The 20,147-nt window shown below is 46.7% G+C and overlaps 1 protein-coding gene across 2 annotated transcripts in view; it reads right to left on the bottom strand.

Moving 5' to 3' along the window:
* LOC140426092 (heparan sulfate 2-O-sulfotransferase 1) overlaps positions 1 to 20,147 on the bottom strand; it is a 273,815-nt gene that overhangs the window by 189,948 nt on the left and 63,720 nt on the right. The window contains exon 2 of one of the 2 annotated variants that reach the window (XM_072510441.1): positions 1,695 to 1,804. The exons of the other annotated variant lie outside the window; for it this stretch is intronic. The gene's annotated coding sequence lies outside the window, so the exon portion shown is untranslated. The remainder of the gene's footprint in view (positions 1 to 1,694; positions 1,805 to 20,147) is intronic. 2 annotated transcript variants of the gene reach the window in all.

Below are 20,147 nucleotides of genomic sequence, written 5' to 3'. Positions count from 1 at the left end.
ATTTGCTGATGCACAACTAATTTTAAACTCTTTGCCCCTGCCTGTCCCACTCTGCTCGTCTTCACCCACATTGCTACACTATTGTATTGCCTTGGTATTTCTCTTTAGATGTCCAACTCTCCCTTCGTCTCAACCCTCTTCTTCTGTTAGTTTAAAGCCCTGTCCACAGCCTTAATTACTGAATTGGCCAGGTAAAAGAGTTTAGTTTTAAACTTAGTCTGAAAAGAGAAAGGAGGTAGTGGGCAGAGAGGTTTAGAGAGAGTATTCCATTGCATGTGGCCTATATAGCCAAAGATATGCCCACTTAAGGCAGTACAGAGATAACGCTGGATGTTTTACAACAGGTGAAAGTTAAACTCACAGATTTGGGGGGTGAGGGGGGTGTGCCGGGTGAAGGGATGCTGGTGTTAGGTTGGGGGTGTGACATATCTTGAGGAAAACTATTCATAAACCATGACTTGCTCATTTGTGATGTTTATATTTTCCGAGAGTTACATGAATGTGTGCAGTTTGTTCATTTTCCCCATGTCTGTGTGGGTTTTCTCTGGGAGCTATGGTTTCCTCCCACAGTCCAATGATATGCAGGTTAGGTGGATTGGTCATGCTAGATTGCCCCTTCATGTCCAAAGGTTAGGTAGGGTTACAGGAATAAGGACGGGGGAGTGGACCTCTGTTAGCATGCATTTTTGGAGAGTCGGTGCAGACTAAATGGACCAAATGGCCTTCTTCTGCACAGTAGTTATTCGATGATTCTATGAATGGAGACCACTCTGCATTTCCCCGACGCGCTCACCTTGCCCCAACCACCCTGAAAAATCAATGAAAATTCCATCACTCAATGGTGGTGTTAATACTCCATATTAGTCCCAAACATGCTTATCTGAGTGACTATGTTTACAAACAGATCATTTAATTCAATTATATTAATGATCAATTTGGCTTTTACCAGAACCATTCCAGTCCACACTTCATTGCACCCTCAGCCAGAACATAAGAGTTGAAGGCCTGACGCACGAGTGATTGTCCTGGAGAGCAAGGCAGTTTTTGGGGATCAGGGATAAAAGTCCAAACTGGCTGGAGCCATACCAAGCACAAATAAGACTACAACAGTAGTTGGGAGGCTGATCATCTCAGCCCAAGAGGTTTGCTGCAGGAGTTCCTCATGGCTGGAGTCCTAGGCACAATCACCTTCCCATATCCTAAGTTCACAATTGGAACTGCTCGCTTTATGATTCCAGAGTATTGTTTCACTTGCAATTCATCATGTCATAAAGCAGTTCATGTCAACTCACAGCAAGACTTGGACAGCATTTCAGATTGGATTCTTAAGTGGCAAATAACATTTGTACCACACAATCACCAGGCAATGACCATATCTAACAGAGAATGTAAACCACTTGCCTTTCACATTGAACAGCATTATCAATGCTAAATCTCAACCATCAGAACTCTGGGTCAATTGGCCAAAAACTAAACTGGATCAGCTACATAAGTACGGTGACAGAAAGGTCAGAGGCTAGGTATTATGCAGCGAGTGTCTCACCCAAGTCTTTCCACAATCTTCAAGGTATAAGTCAGGTGTCATGTAACGAGTGCATTTCCAGTGTAAAGTAACCTTAGCGATAAAATTAGCTGTTTTTAATTTCAACATATTCTATATCATTCAATTTTTCATTCCCAATAACAGACCTTACCAGTTGTCACCTAGAGGGTCGATGAGTGTAACTGCCCGATTTCATAATATGCCTCAATCATACCATGTCCTGTATTCCTTTAGTCAATGCATTTGATTGGGGTAGTGAACCTGTAAAACCAGAATGCTCTGGGCGTTATAATTCTCTCTTTAGGAAAGCATACATGCAAACAGTTCCATGCAATTTATTATTTTGTTGCCAATCTTAAGAGGACAATTACTGCAGCTAATCTTTCTCAATGCCTGTAACTACATTCAATATACATTAATAAAATACACATTCTAACAACTGATGGCCCAATGCTAATACCATCTCTGCAGCAGTTTAATTAAAATCCAATTTTATTAGGCCTTTGAGTGGTAGCTTTCAATATTCACACATCTCTTTCACAGAAAAAATCTGAGAACATTTGCAATTCTGAATATTTTGATAAATAAATAGAACCATAGAATATATTTCTTGATTCACAAACAATGGGCTACATAGAAAAATTGCACTGACTCGGTACACTTTACTGAAATCTTAGCATATTACTATAGGATCAATTTTCAATTTTATTTCCTGGGTGAAACACAGAAGAAAAATGTGGTGCAGTGATTTACATGCCCTAATAGAACCCACTGGATTTCCTGCTATGATTAATAGGTGATGAAAAAGGTAAAAAGCAAGAGAAAGATTTGTTGCTTTGTTACTTGGTCACACAAACTGTATCACTGCCTGTATTTTGGACAGGTCATTTTTATGTATATGAAAAAGGATTTCTTCTGACAGCACTTAGCTTTGACAGCAAAAGGAATCTCAAATTCAAATAAGGAGTGAAAGAATACCGAGCTGTGAAGGCAGGACTGGCACCGTACCAAAACATTTTCAATTCTGTAATAAACAATCCACATAATGAAAGGTGGTCACATCCTAATCTACATCCCAGGCTACCCAAGAGAGAGACTCAAAATCCGAGTTAACTGAAAATCTCTTTCGAATTACATGATTACAGAAGGCTATATAAATTATTCAAAAAGCAGCCAATGTCAGAAGAGCACAGGTGACACCGGAAACTAAAGAAAAAAGGCAAATTCCTCATCGCAGGTGGCAGTAGATGTATACGCCACAATAACAAAGTATGAGCAACTTGCTCAGAGAAAGTCTGCAAGAAAAGACTTGAACCTTTTTGGATTTCGACAATGAATATGGATTCCTGGATCAAGAGACCAGGGACCAAAATGCTGCCTAACTTTCACTTTCTTTTTCCAACAAACTTACCCGCAATTATTATCGATGCAATGTACTACAGTGCACGGAGTAAAATCCTTTTCAAGTCCAGGGATCAGTGTTACAACTGACCTCGGACTAGATTAACCTGTGCTACAAGGTCTTGACAATCTTGAAAATCTCACAAGTTTACAATACTCTGCTGGACCATATGATTCAACACACTAGTGCCAGTTCTTTACAAGAGATGCTCCAATTCCCCCTTCTCTTTCCTGTACCTCAAAAGTATTCATTTTTAACAACTGAACTTTTCTTCTTGCACTAATGTTTTGGGGAGAGAATTCTGTGTTTCAAGAACCCCCAGAAGAAAACAATTTCACCCAATCTCTCCCTTTTGAGCAACCTATTTGGTCAATACAGGTTGGTTGTGCATGCATATGCACATACAGGTTTATATATATTTGGTTCATCAAGGATCAAGAAGTTCCAACATAAAATTATGTTTTGCTCACCAACAGAACTGCAAATAGATTTCTGATGCACTTGTATAGTCTGGGGAAATTATGCGATTCAAACTCAAAAGACATTCAATTTCAGTTTCAATCATTTACCCTCAATTACATCCTCCCTTAATTGAATCTTCCTACAGGTGAATGGTGGAGAATAAAAAACAGAAATATTATGTATTTTACCAAAAGAACCAAGTTAGAATTCTATCCAGCTTTAGTCAAAACAATAACTTTGTACATAATATTTTATCTGCTTACATGTTAAAAACACGGAGGCCTCTGTCATTGGCAGTCCGAGTAAACAGTAAAATAGGTCAGAAAATAATAAAATTCCACGAGTCCAGAGGCATTCATGATCCTCATAAAACTTTGCAGCACTCAAAGAGGCCATGCAGCCCATGATGTTCTTTGAAAGCACCAAGGAATTAGATTGTTCTCTAATCAATCAAAGACCTAATATGCTCATCGCTCATGATTCCTGATAAGTCAGTAAGGTATTAATACAAGACAGTATTGTTACGGTACCCTGTGCTACAGCATAAAACAAAGACCAAAACCTGCTGCCATTACAAAAACAGATTGCATCAGCCAAAGCAATAGCCAAACAAAATAACTTTTCTTTAATAACTTCCAGTGAGATGAGACTGACTGCGCTTGACATTAAGCAGCATTTGACAGAGTATGGGATCAAGGAGCCCTAGCTAAACTGGAATCAATAGGAACCAGAGGGGAAAATCTCCACTGGCTCAAGTAATATCTGGTACAAAGGAAAATGGTTGTGGTGGTTGGAGGTCAATCATCTCACTTCCAGGACATCACTGCAGGAGTTCCTCAGGTAGTGTCCTCGGCCTAACCATCTTCGATTGTTTCATCAATGACCTCCCTTCCTTTATAAGGTCCAAAGTGGGGATGTTCGCAGATGACTGCACAATGTTTAGCAGCAGACTCCTCAGATAATGAAGCATTCCATTGTCAAATGCAGCAAGACCTGGTCAATAGCCAGGCTTGGGGTGACAAGTGGCAAGTTACATTCGAATGACACAAGTGCCAGGCAATGACCATCTCCGACAAGAGAGGATCTAACCATCGTCTTTGATATTCAACGGCATTGCCATCACTGAATCCCCCACAATCAACATCCTGGGTGTTACCATTGATCAGGAACTGAACTGGACTAGCCATATCAATTCCGTGGCTACCAGGGCAGGTCAAAGGCTAAGAATCCTTTTGATTCACCTTTTGATCCCCCAAAACCTGTCCACTATCTAAAAGGAACAAGTCAGGAGTGCAATGGAATACTCCCCACTTGCCTGGATGAGTGCAGCTCCACCAACACTCAAGAAACTCCACACCATCCAGGACAAAGCAGCCCGCTTGATTGCTTGTGAGATGGATAATGAAAAAGGGAAATAGCCAAGCAGCTGCAAATCAACAAAGGCAGGGGAATCATCGGTTTTTTTACATTAGAGATTTTAAAAAGTTTAACACTTTGCAAAAACTGCATTAAATATTTTTAAAATATTCTATTTTACAAAAACTTTAGTGAATGAAGTCACCAAAATATTTAGACGCGATAGTTTAAAACAAAAAAAAATCCTCAAGTGTACAGTGGATGGGAGCAAAGCATGCTCATTGTGGATTGTAAAATTCAAATGTTAACTAAAGTTCATCACCACACAACAGACACTTAACTTGGGACATATGAAACATGATGATACAAACTGTTAGTAGGAAATAAAAGCCGTGATTCTGAACAAATTAATCTTTGAATTTTAGTCAATCTGAATTGTCGCTTGAACAAAACAAAAGTGGAATCAGAGGCTAAACATTCCTACATGCTAATCCAGTACCTATATGCACTAATATTCTAGATGACAACATGAATGCCCATGGACATAATTATGCAGGTGAATAGGTGGATTTTACAGCTGATAAGAAATGCACTGCCATAGAAACCAGCTTGAACATGAAAAACGAAAAAAAAGCTTAAGTCCAAATACACCATTGGATATCTGCCATAAAGCCTCCCACGTTATCCATCAGAAAGTGCAACCAAGAAAGCACCAAAGATGAAATAACACATCAATTCCACAGCAAAGCGGAAACTAGAGCTTCAACCCAACTACAGCATTACACCCAAACCTGAAACATTAAATACTTTTCAGAAGAGGTAAAAATTGTCAGGAAAAATAGCGAATTGGTTTACAAAGTTCTATTAAAAATTAGATTTTCACAAATAAACTTATTTCAGCCCTGCTCTGCCATTTAATATAATAACGGCTTGGACTACGTATAGCAGGCACCTCAAACCACCAGCATTGCCTCTGCAATATCCTGCAAATCCATTTGCAGAACAGGCACACCAACGTGTTCTTGCTCAGGCCAACATCCCCAGCATCAAAGCCTTGACCACATTTGATCACCTCCACTGGGCAGGCCACAGTATCCCCATGACTGACATGAGACTCCCGAAACAAACTCACTACTCTGAGCATGGACATGACAAGCAACCCCAGGAGAGCAGAGGAAACACTTCAAGGATACCCACACAAAGCCTCTTTTGAAAAAGTGCAACATTCCCATCGACATCTGCAAATTCCCGGCCCACAACAGCGTTGGGGAAAAGCACCTCAGGAAGAGTTGAACATCTCAACTTTCATCGCCAAGAATAAATTAAATCCAAGTGTCGACCGCAATTGGATCGCATGGCAACCCACTCCTCTAACCAGCGTCTGCCCCACCTGTGACAGACACTAAGCTGTGCATTGAGCTCTTCAGGCACCTGAGAACACATTTTTAGTATGGAAGCAAGTCATCCTTGACTCCAAGGGACTGCTTAAGATCCAAACTATCATTTAGTTAATGAATGTATGTCCATTTACACAATCATAGGGCAAATGCTCATGGGCAAAACTTAAATGACGACTGATGAGCATTTGCAAAACTTCCAGTTAAGCTAAAATTTTAAAGCACAATGTTGAGCAGGAAATCAATCAGATTCAACTTTGCAAAGAACTCTACACAGTACAAACATTACTTTGAGCAGTATAATCATATGGCTATATATTTTAGTTATTTGGAGAGGGGCGGGGGGTGGAGAGAGAGGGAGAGAGAGAGGGAGAGAGAGAGCGAACACTAATGCCCTTGGGATGCAGGTTTAACTTCCACCATGGCAGCTAGTGGAAACTACAAATTCAATGAATAAAATCTAGAATTGAAAGAGAGTCTCAGCAATGGTGACCATGACAACCATCACCGATTGTTGTAAAAATCCATCTGGTTCCATCTGTCCTTTAAGGAAGGAAATCTGCCATCCTTACCGGTGTAGTTACATTAGTGGTTAACTCAGAACTACCCTCTGAAATGGTGGGGCATGCCACTCAGTTCAAGGGTAATTAGAGAAACAGGGAACAAATGCTGGACTTGCCAAAGACGCCCGCATCTCTTGAAATTTATTTATTTATTTTTAAAAATCAATTATTCGGAAACAAGCCGTGAAATATTTTGAGCAGTTCCAAGCCACCCATGGCATCATTTTAGTACAGCATTTTGGGAGCAAAAACATGGAAAGTAGTGTGTTTGGATATATAAAACAATTTTTATTGTTGCTTTATAATGTTTTGCCACAGTTTTAAGCTTCAAGTAAATATTTATATCCATAGTGTTCTCCAATTCACACACTTGCGGTTAGACATTCTATAATCCAGAAAATTCCAAAATTCATAAGTGACTTGGTCCCAAGCATTTGGGACTTGAGAGATTACAGTGTATCACACAAGAATCACATATAATTTACAATGCAGAATGAGGCCATTTGGCCCATCAAGTCTACACTGGCCGTTGAAAGAGCACCCTCTTTAAGCCCACACCTCCACCCTATCCTCGTAACCCAGTAACCTCACCTAACCTTTGAACTCTAAGGGGCAATTTAGCGTGGCCAATCCACCTTACCAGCACATCTTTGGATTGTGGGAGGAAACTGGAGCACCCGGAGGAAACCCACGCAGACACCGGGAGAAAGAAAAATACTAGAAAACACTGGCTTCAGTTCTCCACCACCGTACCTCACTCCACAAATTCATAATTACACACAGTTAAAATTAATTTCACCAATTTCCACTAATAATTCCTCCAATTAAGGGTGGCACATTGGTTAGCACTGCTGCCTCACAGCGCCAGGGACCTGGATTCAATTCCAGCCTTGGGTGATGTGTGGAGTTTGCACGTTTTCCCAGTGTCGACATGGGTGGTTTCCTCCGGGTGCTCCAAATTCCTCCCACAGTCCAAAATTGTGTGGGTTAGGTGGACTGGCCATGCTAAATTTCCCCTTAGTGTCCAGTGATGTGCAGGTTAAATTACAGAATTACAAGGATAGGGTGGATGGAATGCTCTTTTGGAGGGCTCATGCAGACTCAATGGGCTGAATGGCCTCCTTCTACACTGTAGGGACTGATTCAATTGCGCATACAAAACGCCATGCCGTACATTGAAGAGCCAGCGTAGTGAGGTTATAAATAAAATGACTACTTTGTACATCATGATTGCAATGTATCATTCATAGACAATGGAATAAAGTTGATACATTTCATCAACCATTTTGTATTTCCAATTCGACTTTTAAAAATATTTGTGCTTCATACCATGACAAAGACTACATAAATTTTAAGTTTAAATATGAAATTGTGCTGTGTTTTGACATTTGCCTGCTTAGGCATACAGTAATGATTTTTTATTTTAACATTGGAAAAAGGAACATGGGTTACAAAGTGAACAAAACCATGTTTTGCAAGAATTGACCATAGAATTCAACAATCTACTGGTCAGCATATAGCTTTATAGATTATCTTACAATAACACAAAGCCTTGTTTATGTACGAAATTTGCTGCAATTAATTTTCTGTACTAGCTTCTAAACTTCTGAAAGGAATCCAGCAACTTGGCCTCATCACATGCCTCCAGCTGTGCAAGCTTTACTTCAGGGTTTCTTCAACAGTGATAACATCTGCTACTGGAACTGAAAGCAGCAGCAGTCATATGATGTGGTACAATAAATATAGAAAATAACTGCATCAACAGCAGATGCTCTGTTGCAACAAGGCATTCAAGCACAACACTGTAATATATCATAAGAAGGGACAGAATTCCATGTCTTATGCACTTAACAACAAGCTTCCAGTCATGTACGGACTTCAACTTTGAAAAAAAAACTTCAAAGAAGAGCAAGCTAAACACTAAACAAGTGGAGTTAGAAAAATTATACAGCATTATCAAATAGGTGGGTTTAAGAAGACATTTAAAGGTAAAAAGAGAGGAAGAGGTATTACAAAAAAAGTCAAGTAAAACATTTTCAGAGTTCCAGATTCAGGGTGGAGGTGATTAGAGGGCATGGGCAAGCTTGGTGACTTGTGGATGAGGATTTTAAATACATTTCTTGAAGGATAGGAAGCCAGTGTCAGTTGAAGTGAAGAGCAGCAGGATTTTTGTGTGGGCAGGATGAAATTTTGGCAAAGTGAAGTTTAAGGGTTCGGGTTAAAAGGCTGGTGAAAGATTGGCACTCGGTGACAAAAACATGGGTTTATCTAATGGGGCAGAAACAGGCAACGTAGAGATGAAAATAATAGTAATTTATATTCAACATTTAATGTTAAAAAAGATTTCCTAAAGCACTTCATAGCATGCTAAAGCAAACTATAATACTGAGCCAGAGGAGATATTCAATCAGATGACCAAAAGCTTGGTCAAAGAGAGGGGTTTTAAGGTGCATCTTAAAAGGATGAAAGATGGAAGGGTGCAAGAAAGGAATTTGAGCTTGGGGGGCTAGGCATTTGAAGGCAGGACCCACCATCAATGGTAGATCAATTAAAATTGGAGATATCAAGCAGTCAGAATTAGATGAGGGACTGGAGACACATTGGAGGAGGATGGTGTGGTGAACCGTGTTAAAGGCTACTGACAGGTTGAGAAGGGCGAGGAGGGATAGCTCACCTTTTCAAAAGTCATGCAACATGTCATTTGTGATTGAACCCGGAACCCAAGTGTAGCAGATTGACCTGATTTTCCTAGTTTACATGTGGAGAAACACCTAGTTTCTACTTACTTGCAGTGGTACCTCTGGTATAACACACTGACACCACGTTAAATCATCTCACAATCCCCAAGGGTTTTAAAATTGTGAGCCCACTAGCACAAAACTTGTGAACAATTTTCTCAAACAAGAACATTTAAAGTCATTTGATCCTAGAATGAAAATCCCATGCACCGTATACAATAATTTGAGACAATATTTGTATTTACAAATTCTCAGGCTGCTGAAACATATTTCTAAAATCTTCAGTGAGCAAAATTCTTCATCGTGTTTGGAAGCAGTATAATATGTACAAAGTTGCCAGGTGTGACGATGACCAGCTAAGTCGCACGTTTCGGCACCTCCCATTTTAACGGACTTTTGGGCTCTTATCGGGAGCCCCAACGGCAATTTTCGAAGGCTAAACCCACTGTGAGGCGACATAGAAGGGAGTCCCCCCGGATGTGAATGGACAGGAGAGATAATAGTGGCCAGATTGCGGAGGATCCTCTGGAGCAGCGGCAAAGAAGGGAAGTGAGAAGCAAGATGGCGGTGGAGGGAGGCCAGTTGGTATGGGGCCTGGAACAGCAGGTGTTCCTCCGGCGATGTGTGGAGGAGCTCAAGAAGGAGGTGCTGGCGCCGATGCTGCAGGCGATTGAGGGGTTAAAGGAGGCGCAGAAGACCCAAGAGATGGAGCTCCGTGGAGTGAAGGCAAAAGCTGCCGAGAATGAGGACGAGATACAGGGCTTGGTGGTGAAGACGGAGACGCACGAGGCACTACATAAGAGGTGTATGGAGAGACTGGAAGCCCTGGAAAATAGCTCGAGGAGGAAGAACTTAAGAATCTTGGGTCTTCCCGAAGGGGCAGAGGGAGCCGACGTTGGGGCGTATGTGAGCACGGTGCTTCATACCTTAATGGGAGCTGAGGCCCTGACGGGCCCCCTGGAAATGGAGGGAGCGTATCGAGTCCTCGTCAGAAGACCAAAGGCAGGAGAAATACCTCGAGCAATAGTGGTGAGGGTCCACCGCTACAAGGACAGGGAAATGGTCCCGAGATGGGCGAAAAGACACGGAGCAGCAGGTGGGATAACGCGGTGATCCGCGTGTATCAGGATTGGAGTGCGGAGGTGGCGAGAAGGAGGGCGAGTTTCAATCGGGCCAGGGCGGTGCTCCACAAGAGGAAAGTGAAGTTCGGAATGTTGCAGCCGGCAAGACTGCGGGTTACATACCAGGGTAAACACCACTACTTCGAGACGGCAGAAGAGGCGTGGACATTTATTGAAGAGGAGAAGTTGGACTAGATTGGAGAAAGTGTGTTTGAAATGAAGTAGTGAGGTGGTGGTAAGGGACTGTGAATCAGATGGGGGAAAATTTTCTTTCCCCTCGAAGGGGGGGGACACAAAGAAATGTGGGCGCCGGTGGGAAGGGGAGGGGGAAGGAGAGAGGGAGCTGCGCCATCAGGGGCGGTGCCGAGAGGGAAGCGCGGGCTTTGTTCCCGCGCTATGGAAATTGCGGCGGGAAAAGGGGGCGCAGGAAGGAGGGGGCCTCACATAATGAGAGGCTAAGGATAAACGGGGGAAGCCGAGGTCAGCCAGAGTTTGCTGACTTCCGGAAGCAAAATGGGGGGAGCAACTAAGCTAGAGAGGGATCTAGCGGGGGGGGGGGGGTAACTGGGTTGCTGCTGCTAAGGGGAAGGGGGAGCTGTTACGGGATGGGATGGTCGGGATGGGAGGGCGCCGTCGGGGGGATAAGCGGGTGCGTGGGAACCGGGTGAGGAGCTGGTCTAAAAAAGGGGATGGCTAGTCAACGAGGGGGGGGGTAAAGAGCCCCCCAACCCGGTTGATCACGTGGAACGTGAGAGGGTTGAATGGGCCGATTAAGAGGGCAAGGGTACTTGCGCACCTAAAGAAGCTAAAGGCAGACGTGGTCATGCTTCAGGAGACGCACCTGAAACTGGCGGATCAGGTCAGATTAAGAAAAGGATGGGTGGGACAGGTATTCCACTCGGGCTTGGATGCAAAAAAATAGAGGGGTGGCAATACTGGTGGGGAAACGGGTATTGTTTGAGGCGAAGACCATAGTGGTGGACAGTGGGGGTAGATACGTGATGGTGAGTGGCAGATTGCAAGGTGAGGCGGTGGTGCTGGTGAATGCATATGCCCCGAACTGGGATGACGTGAACTTTATGAAGCGCATGTTGGGGCGCATCCCAGACCTGGAGATGGGAAAGTTGGTAATGGGGGGTGGGGGACTTCAACATGGTGCTGGAACCAGGGCTGGACCGGTCCAGATCTAGGACCGGGAGGAGGCCGGCAGCGGCCAAGGTGCTTAAGGGCTTTATGGAGCAGATGGGAGGAGTGGATCCCTGGAGATTTACTAGGCCAAGGAGTAAAGAGTTTTCCTTCTTCTCCCATGTCCACAAAGTGTACTCCCGGATAGACTTCTTTGTCCTGGGAAGGGCGCTGATCCCGAAGGTGGCAGGAACGGAGTATTCGGCTATAGCCATTTCAGATCATGCCCCACATTGGGTAGATCTGGAAGTAGGAGAGGAAAAGGAACAGCGCCCACTCTGGAGATTAGATATGGGACTGTTTTTTTTTTATTAAATATTTTATTGAAAATTTTTGGTCAACCAACACAGTACATTGTGCATCCTTTACACAATATTATAACAACACAAATAACAATGACCTATTTTATAAACAAAAAAAAAATGAATAAATAATAAATAACAAAAATGAAAACTAGCCCTAATTGGCAACTGCCTTGTCACAAGTAACACTCTCCAAAAATATAATTTAACAGTCCAATATATAATTATCTGTAGCAACGACCTATACATACTATACAGTATATATTAACAACCCTGAGAGTCCTTCTGGTTCCTCCTCCCCCCACCCCCCACCCCCCCACCCCCCCCCCCCCCCCCCCCCCCCCGATCCTGGGCTGCTGCTGCTGCCTTCTTTTTCCCATTCCGTCTATCTTTCTGCGAGGTATTCGACGAACGGTTGCCACCGCCTGGTGAACCCTTGAGCCGACCCTCTTAGGACGAACTTAATCCGCTCTAGCTTTATAAACCCCGCCATGTCATTTATCCAGGTCTCCACCCCCGGGGGCTTGGCTTCTTTCCACATTAGCAATATCCTGCGCCGGGCTACTAGGGACGCAAAGGCCAAAACATCAGCCTCTCTCGCCTCCTGCACTCCCGGCTCTTGTGCAACCCCAAATATAGCCAACCCCCAGCTTGGTTCGACCCGGACTCCTACTACTTTTGAAAGCACCTTTGTCACCCCCATCCAAAACCCCTGTAGTGCCGGGCATGACCAAAACATATGGGTATGATTCGCTGGGCTACTCGAGCACCTCGCACACCTATCCTCCACCCAAAAAAATTTACTGAGCCGTGCTCCAGTCATATGTGCCCTGTGTAATACCTTAAACTGAATCAGGCTTAGCCTGGCACACGAGGACGACGAGTTTACCCTGCTTAGGGCATCTGCCCACAGCCCCTCCTCGATCTCCTCCCCCAGCTCTTCTTCCCATTTCCCTTTTAGTTCATCTACCATAGTCTCCCCTTCGTCCCTCATTTCCCTATATATATCTGACACCTTACCATCCCCCACCCATGTCTTTGAGATCACTCTGTCCTGCACCTCTTGTGTCGGGAGCTGCAGGAATTCCCTCACCTGTTGCCTCACAAAAGCCCTCAGTTGCATATACCTGAATGCATTCCCTTGGGGCAACCCATATTTCTCGGTCAGCGCTCCCAGACTCGCGAACTTCCCATCCACAAACAGATCTTTCAGTTGCGTTATTCCTGCTCTTTGCCACATTCCATATGCCCCATCCATTCCCCCCGGGGCAAACCTATGGTTGTTTCTTATCGGGGACCCCCCCAAGGCTCCAGTCTTTCCCCTATGCCGTCTCCACTGTCCCCAAATCTTCAGTGTAGCCACCACCACCGGGCTTGTGCTGTAGTTCCTCGGTGAGAACGGCAATGGGGCTGTCACCATAGCCTGTAGGCTAGTCCCCCTACAGGACGCCCTCTCTAATCTCTTCCACACCGCTCCCTCCTCCTCTCCCATCCACTTACTCACCATTGAAATATTAGCGGCCCAATAATACTCACTTAGGCTCGGTAGTGCCAGCCCCCCCCTATCCCTGCTACGCTGTAAGAATCCCTTCCTCACTCTCGGGGTCTTCCCGGCCCACACAAAACCCATGATGCTCTTTTCAATCCTTTTAAAAAAAGCCTTCGTGATCACCACCGGGAGGCACTGAAACACAAAGAGGAATCTCGGGAGGACCACCATCTTAACCGCCTGCACCCTCCCTGCCATTGACAGGGATACCATATCCCATCTCTTGAAATCCTCCTCCATCTGTTCCACCAACCGCGTTAAATTTAACCTATGCAATGTGCCCCAATTCTTAGCTATCTGGATCCCCAGGTAACGAAAGTCCCTTGTTACCTTCCTCAACGGTAGGTCCTCTATTTCTCTACTCTGCTCCCCTGGATGCACCACAAACAACTCACTTTTCCCCATGTTCAATTTATACCCTGAAAAATCCCCAAACTCCCCAAGTATCCGCATTATTTCTGGCATCCCCTCCACCGGGTCCGCCACGTATAGTAGCAAATCGTCCGCATACAAAGATACCCGGTGCTCTTCTCCTCCCCTAAGTACTCCCCTCCACTTCTTGGAACCCCTCAACGCTATCGCCAGGGGCTCAATCGCCAGTGCAAACAATAATGGGGACAGAGGGCATCCCTGCCTTGTCCCTCTATGGAGCCGAAAATATGCAGATCCCCGTCCATTCGTGACCACGCTCGCCACTGGGGCCCTATACAACAGCTGCACCCATCTAACATACCCCTCTCCAAAACCAAATCTCCTCAACACCTCCCACAAATAATCCCACTCCACTCTATCAAATGCTTTCTCCGCATCCATCGCCACTACTATCTCCGTTTCTCCCTCTGGTGGGGCCATCATCATTACCCCTAACAACCTCCGTATATTCGTGTTCAGCTGTCTCCCCTTCACAAACCCAGTTTGGTCCTTGTGGACCACCCCCGGGACACATTCCTCTATTCTCATTGCCATTACCTTGGCCAGTACCTTGGCATCTACATTTAGGAGGGAAATAGGTCTATAGGACCCGCATTGTAGCGGGTCCTTTTCCTTCTTTAAGAGAAGCGATATCGTTGCTTCAGACATAGTCGGGGGCAGTTGTCCCCTTTCCTTTGCCTCATTAAAGGTCCTCGTCAGTACCGGGGCGAGCAAGTCCACATATTTTCTATAGAATTCAACTGGGAATCCATCCGGTCCCGGGGCCTTTCCCGCCTGCATGCTCCTAATTCCTTTCACCACTTCTTCTACCTTGATCTGTGCTCCCAGTCCCACCCTTTCCTGCTCTTCCACCTTGGGAAATTCCAGCCGATCCAAGAAGCCCATCATTCTCTCCCTCCCATCCGGGGGTTGAGCTTCATATAATTTTTTATAAAATGTCTTGAACACTCCATTCACTCTCTCCGCTCCCCGCTCCATCTCTCCTTCCTCATCCCTCACTCCCCCTATTTCCCTCGCTGCTCCCCTTTTCCTCAATTGGTGTGCCAGCAACCTGCTCGCCTTCTCCCCATATTCGTACTGTACACCCTGTGCTTTCCTCCATTGTGCCTCTGCAGTGCCTGTAGTCAGCAAGTCAAATTCTACATGTAGCCTTTGCCTTTCCCTGTACAGTCCCTCCTCCGGTGCTTCCGCATATTGTCTGTCCACCCTCAAAAGTTCTTGCAGCAACCGCTCCCGTTCCTTACTCTCCTGCTTCCCTTTATGTGCCCTTATTGATATCAGCTCCCCTCTAACCACCGCCTTCAACGCCTCCCAGACCACTCCCACCTGGACCTCCCCATTATCATTGAGTTCCAAGTACTTTTCAATGCACCCCCTCACCCTTAGACACACCCCCTCATCTGCCATTAGTCCCATGTCCATTCTCCAGGGTGGGCGCCCTCCTGTTTCCTCCCCTATCTCCAAGTCCACCCAGTGTGGAGCGTGATCCGAAATGGCTATAGCCGTATACTCCGTTCCCATCACCTTCGGGATCAATGCCCTACCCAGCACAAAAAAGTCTATCGCGAGTAGACTTTATGGACATAGGAGAAAAATGAGAACTCCTTACTCCTAGGTCTGCTAAATCTCCACGGGTCTACACCTCCCATCTGCTCCATAAAATCTTTAAGTACCTTGGCTGCTGCCGGCCTCCTTCCAGTCCTGGACTTCTACCTATCCAGCCCTGGTTCCAACACCGTATTAAAATCTCCCCCCATTATCAGCTTTCCCATCTCTAGGTCCGGAATGCGTCCTAGCATCCGCCTCATAAAATTGGCATCATCCCAGTTCGGGGCATATACGTTTACCAAAACCACCGTCTCCCCCTGTAGTTTGCCACTCACCATCACGTATCTGCCCCCGTTATCCGCCACTATAGTCTTTGCCTCGAACATTACCCGCTTCCCCACTAATATAGCCACCCCCCTGTTTTTCGCATCTAACCCCGAATGGAACACCTGCCCCACCCATCCTTTGCGTAGCCTAACCTGGTCTATCAGTTTCAGGTGCGTTTCCTGTAACATAACCACATCTGCCTTAAGTTTCTTAAGGTGTGCGAGTACCCGTGCCCTCTTTATCGGCCCGTTCAGCCCTCTCACGTTCCACGTGATCAGCCGAGTTGGGGGGCTTCCTACCCCCCCCCCCTTGTCGATTAGCCATCACCTTTTTCCAGCTCCTCACCCGGTTCCCACGCAGCTGTATCTCCCCCAGGCGGTGCCCCCCCCCGCCCATCCTCTCCCATACCAGCTCCCCCCTCTCCCCAGCAGCAGCAACCCAGTAATTCCCCCCTCCCACCCCCCCCCCCGCTAGATCCCCCGCTAGCGTAATTACTCCCCCCATGTTGCTCCCAGAAGTCAGCAAACTCTGGCTGACCTCGGCTTCCCCCCGTGACCTCGGCTCGCACCGTGCGACGCCCCCTCCTTCCTGCTTCTCTATTCCCGCCATGATTATCATAGCGCGGGAACCAAGCCCGCGCTTCTCCCTTGGTCCCGCCCCCAATGGCCAACGCCCCATCTCCTCCACCTCCCCTCCTCCCCCCATCACCACCTGTGGGAGAGAGAAAAGTTACCACATCGCAGGATTAGTACATAAAACCCCTCTTTGCCCCCCACATTCGCCCCACCACTTTGTTCGAACGTTCTTTTTAATAACCCGCTCATTCCAGTTTTTCTTCCACAATAAAAGTCCACGCTTCATCCGCCGTCTCAAAGTAGTGGTGCCTCCCTCGATATGTGACCCACAGTCTTGCCGGTTGCAGCATTCCAAATTTTATCTTCTTTTTATGAAGCACCGCCTTGGCCCGATTAAAGCTCGCCCTCCTTCTCGCCACCTCCGCACTCCAGTCTTGATAAACGCGGATCACCGCGTTCTCCCATTTACTGCTCCGAGTTTTCTTCGCCCATCTAAGGACCATTTCTCTATCCTTAAAACGGAGGAATCTCACCACTATGGCTCTGGGAATTTCTCCTGCTTTCGGTCCTCGCGCCATCACTCGGTATGCTCCCTCCACCTCCAACGGACCCGCCGGGGCCTCCGCTCCCATTAACGAGTGCAGCATCGTGCTCACATATGCCCCGACGTCCGCTCCCTCCACACCTTCAGGAAGACCAAGAATCCTCAGGTTGTTCCTCCTTGCGTTGTTTTCCAGTGCCTCCAACCTTTCCACACATCGTTTCTGATGTGCCTCCTGCGTCTCCGTCTTCACCACCAGGCCCTGTATATCGTCCTCATTCTCGGCTGCCTTTGCCTTCACGACCCGAAGCTCCCGCTCCTGGGTCTTTTGTTCCTCCTTTAGCCCTTTGATCGCCTGTAGTATCGGGGCCAACAGCTCTTTCTTCATTTCCTTTTTGATCTCTTCCACACAGCATTTCAAGAACTCTTGTTGTTCAGGCCCCCATGTTAAACTGCCACCTTCCGACGCCATCTTGGTTTTTGCTTGCCTTCCTTGCCGCTGTTCTAAAGGATCCACTGCAATCTGGCCACTCTCTCCTCCTTTTTCCATCCGTATCCAGGGGGGATTCCCTTCTGGTTTACCGCACAGTGTTTTTAGCCGTCAAAATTGCCGTTGGGGCTCCTATCAAGAGCCCAAAAGTCCGTTTCACAGGGAGCTGCCGAAACGTGCGACTCAGCTGGTCATCGCCGCACCCGGAAGTCAGATATGGGACTGTTGGCGGACAAGGGGGTATGTGTAAGGGTGAGGGGGATGTATTGAAAGGTACCTAGAGATTAATGATGACGGAGAGGTCCAGGTGGGAGTGGTCTGGGAGGTGCTGAAGGCGGTGGTTAGTGGGGAGCTGATCTCCATAAGGGCCCATAAGGGGAAACAAGAGGATACAGAAAGGGAGAGATTGTTGAGGGAGATTTTGAGGGTGGATAGGCAATATGCGGAGGCTCCAGATGAAGGGCTATACAGGGAAAGACGGAGATTGCACACGGACTTTGACTTGTTGACCACGGGTAAGGCGGAGGCACAATGGAGGAAGGCACAGGGAGTGCAGTATGAATATGGAGAGAAGGCGAGCCGGCTGCTGGCCCAACAACTTAGGAAGAGGGGGGCGGCGAGAGAGATCGGAGGGGTTAGAGACGAGGAGGGAAAGATGGAACGGGGAGCGGAGAGGGTGAACGGGGTGTTTAAGGTATTTTATGAGAGGCTATATAAGGCTCAACCCCCGGAAGGGAAAGAGGGAATGATGCGTTTCCTAGACCAGCTGGAGTTCCCGAAGGTTGAGGAACAGGAGATGACAGGACTGGGAGCGCAGATTGAGGTGGAGGAGGTGGTAAAAGGAATTGGGAACATGCAGGCAGGGAAGGCCCCGGGACCGGATGGGTTCCCGGTGGAGTTCTATAGGAAATACGTGGACCTGCTGGCCCCACTTCTGACGAGAACCTTTAATGAGGCTAGGGAAAGGGGACACTACCCCCGACGATGTCGGAGGCGACGATATCGCTGATCCTGAAAAGAGACAAAGATCCGCTGCAGTGCAGGTCATACAGGCCTATTTCCCTCTTGAACGTAGATGCCAAGCTTTTGGCCAAGGTGATGGCAACGAGGATAGAGGATTGTGTCCCTGGGGTGGTGCTTGATGATCAAACGGGGTTTGTTAAAGGGAGGCAATTGAATGCTAATATACGGAGGCTGCTGGGGGTGATGATGATGCCCCCACCGGAGGGGGAGGCGGAGATAGTGGTGGCGATGGATGCAGAGAAAGCATTTGATGGAGTGGAGTGGGACTACCTGTGGGAAGTACTGAGGAGATTTGGATTTGGAGAGGGGTTATTAGATGGGTTCAGCTCCTGTACAGGGCCCCGGTGGCAAGTGTGATTACAAATAGGCAACGATCTGACCACTTCTGACTATATAGGGGTACAAGACAGGGATGTCCCCTGTCCCCGTTACTGTTTGCGTTGGCAATTGAGCCACTGGCCATAGCGCTGAGGGGCTCTAGGAAGTGGAGGGGGGTACTTAGAGGAGAAGAGCATCGGGTGTCATTATACGCGGATGATTTGTTGTTGTATGTCGCGGACCCAGTGGAGGGGATGCCTGAGATAATGCAGACACTTTTCAGGATATAAATTGAATATGGGGAAGAGTGAACTATTTGTGATGCACCCTGGGGAACAGGGCAGGGGAATAGACGATTTACCCTTGAGGAGGGTAACAAGGGATTTCCGGTATTTAGGGATCCAGGTGGCCAGGAACCAGGGAACCTTGCATAAGCTTAACTTGGCACGACTGGTAGAGCAGATGGAAGAGGACTTTAGGAGGTGGGACATGGCGCCCCTGTCATTGGCAGGCAGGGTACAGGCGTTTAAAATGGTGGTCCTTCTGAGGTTTCTTTTTGTGTTCCAGTGCCTCCCTGTACTGATTACAAAGGCCTTTTTTAAGAAGGTGGACAAGAGTATTATGAGCTTTGTGTGGGCTGGAAAGACCCCAAGAGTAAAGAGGGGGTTCCTGCAGCGCAGTAGGGACAGAGGGGGACTGGCGCTGCCGAGTCTAAGTGATTATTATTGGGCCGCCAAAGTGTCAATGATATGTAAGTGGATGAGGGAAGGGGAAGGAGCGGCGTGGAAAAGATTGGAGATGGCGTCCTGTAGGGGAACTAGTCTGAAAGCACTGGCGACGGCGCCGTTACTGTTCTCCCCGAAAAAATACACCACAAACCCAGTGGTGGTGGCAACTCTGAAAATTTGGGGGCAGTGGAGACGACATAAGGGAGTGACGGGTGCCTCAGTGTGGTCCCCGATAAGGAACAACTATAGGTTCGTCCCGGGAAGGATAGATGGGGGATTTAAATCTTGGCAGCGAGTAGGAATTGCGAAATTGAAGGACTTGTTCTTAGACGGGACGTTCGCGAGTCTGGGAGCACTGACAGAAAAATATGGGTTGCCACCTCGGAATGCATTTCGCTATATGCAAGTGAGGGCATTTGTGAGGCCACAGGTGAGGGAATTTCCGCAGCTCCCGGCGCAAGAGATCCAGGACAGAGTGATTTTGGGGGCATGGGTGGGTGATGGTAGGGTGTCAGATATATATAGGAAAAACGATCAATGTATATAT

Source organism: Scyliorhinus torazame, chromosome 7 (genome assembly GCF_047496885.1).
Source record: "Scyliorhinus torazame isolate Kashiwa2021f chromosome 7, sScyTor2.1, whole genome shotgun sequence".
Taxonomy (NCBI): Eukaryota; Metazoa; Chordata; class Chondrichthyes; order Carcharhiniformes; family Scyliorhinidae; genus Scyliorhinus; species Scyliorhinus torazame.
The sequence above is the reverse complement of the archived record's forward strand: the minus strand, read 5'-3'. Positions and strand labels throughout refer to the sequence as shown.